Genomic DNA, 2241 nt, shown 5'->3' with positions numbered 1-2241 from the left:
GCAAAGGGGCTGGGTGTGGGTTCAAATCTTCTTCTTCTTTTGCTGTTGCAAAACGAGCTTCGCTAATAGACTCCTCGCCTTGGAAACAATGGACAGCGTTTCCTTCTGCACACACAGCAAACAGGCTATTATTGTCACTACATTAAATCTGCAAAACGAGCCCTGGATTCCTCGCGCGTCATTCCGCCCCGCCCCCCCACCCTCCCCTCCTCGCTTTATTCCCCCCCGATCGTACACAATGACGTGTCTGACATGTTGATAGAGATCTCAGGCTGCAGACTTTTCTCTTCTGATCTCTTGCAACGGGGGTGGGGATGGGGGGGCTGCCTGAAGCCGTTCTTTATCAAGAGCTTTTTAAAAAGGGCTTATTTTAAAAGAAAGGGAGCGCTCCTATCCCCAACCTGCTTGCATTCCCGGCGGTGATCAAGGAATTTACGCCCCAATAAAAGGGGGTGGGGGATTATTATTTTTAAGGGAGACTGCAATTGCAGAGTCGAGCCACTTGCGGTAGTGTGCAGCAATTAGCCGATATATTTGCTGACTAAAGTACTAGCTAAAGCATGTATTATTGAAGTCAGGTCAGGGAAGAAAAGGGGGGACCCTGCTTCAATTTGCTGATGGAAAAAAATTAATAAATTACGGAGAACGAGGGTTGTCGAACCGAGGTAATTGTTGCAGGCTACTCTGCACCTGAAGCTTTGCTGCCTAATGAATGGAGCCATTATAGGGTGAGTTAACTCACCTCCACCTCTTCCTCCGCGCCGCCGCCAATATGAGAGATAAGAAATAAAAACCCAACGCCACTTGTGTGCTGGCTTCATCTCTTGAAAATTATGAAGCGTGTGGGTGTTTTGGGACTCTCACGCCACTTCAGGCCTTTTCACACGTGACGGCAAACCCGGGTCTGTGCTTGAGGAGGGGAATGAGCAGCGTAAGCCTAACGATACAGACTCAGGAGGAAGTCCTATCAAATTCAGTAGGGCTTGACTCCCAGCCGGGCGTAAATCCTATAAAATTCAGTGGGGGTTTACTCCAGGCGAAATGGGGTTAGGTTTGCAACTTCCGTGTTCTTGAGCAAGCCTGCAACTCAGCGGGAGTTGCTTCTCCTCTTTGAGCGTCCAGTTTGCTGCTCTAAGAGTGCACGTGTTTGCCTTATTCAAACATTACTTAAGGATGCACAAGACCTTCGTAACGTGTGAACCCTCAAATTCAAACACAAAACCCCCCAAAAGGTCGTCTGAACGAAGCAGAACACAGACTTCAACCGTCCTGAATGCTGCAAGCCTTCCTTTGCGGCTTCCTCGTGGCCCGTTATGAGCATTTATATTTAGCAGAGTGAGGCCCTTCACTGGCGGAGAACGAGGCTTCTCTCTCTCTTTTCTCCCCTCCCTTGTTCCCCGTCAGTGTCTGGAGCCTTACATCTGCTGGGGTGATTGATGGAGCCTTGAATGCAACGTTATTACTCTCTCGCAAGCCGAAATCAAACAGGCTATTAAACTACATTACTTCAAAGAACACAGTTCTCAATACAATCTACTTATCTTAATTGAAACTTTCTCTGCATGGGTATTTGTAGAGGGAGATAATTTATAGGTGCGGGGCGGCGGCGACCGCAGGCGTCACGATTGAGGGGGGAGGGAGAGGCCGCGCACCTAAAAGTGGGAGAAGAATACCATATATATTCGGGGGGGGGACTAGTTTCCTAAACGCGGGGGAGGGGGTGTCCTTGGGAATTTGATTATTCCTGAGATCCCCCCCGTGGCCAGTTGTTCACACCAGGGGGCAACTTTTCTCTCTTTTCCTCGCCACCCCCCATTTCTGTTACATTTTTCTATTTTCCTTATTAAGGATGACGCAAACCTCCGGCTTCTACCTCTAAGAACAGGCCGACGATGATACACAAATACAGAATTTGCAATGAGCCAGAGTCACTTTCGGATTGCAACTTGCAATTAGACTTATAGAATTGTGGAGTTGGAGGGCACCCCGAGGGTCATCTAGTCCAACCTACTGCAATGCAGGAATCTTGCCCAAACCTGAGACACTGAGATTGAGTTCCTTGCTCTACCGACTGAAAGTTGCTTCCTCTGTAGTGCAAAACGTTATTAGGATGGAAAGAAGGGGTGGGGTAGGGCAGGATGTTTAGTAAGAATAATTGTAATAATGATAATAATAAACAATACATGGATACCTCGAGGGCTTGCTCCCTCTTGTACAATTTGAAGTTTCCTGCATATACGC

This window comes from Zootoca vivipara, chromosome 5, assembly GCF_963506605.1.
Source record: "Zootoca vivipara chromosome 5, rZooViv1.1, whole genome shotgun sequence".
NCBI lineage: Eukaryota > Metazoa > Chordata > Lepidosauria > Squamata > Lacertidae > Zootoca > Zootoca vivipara.
Note: the sequence above shows the minus strand (reverse complement) of the source record.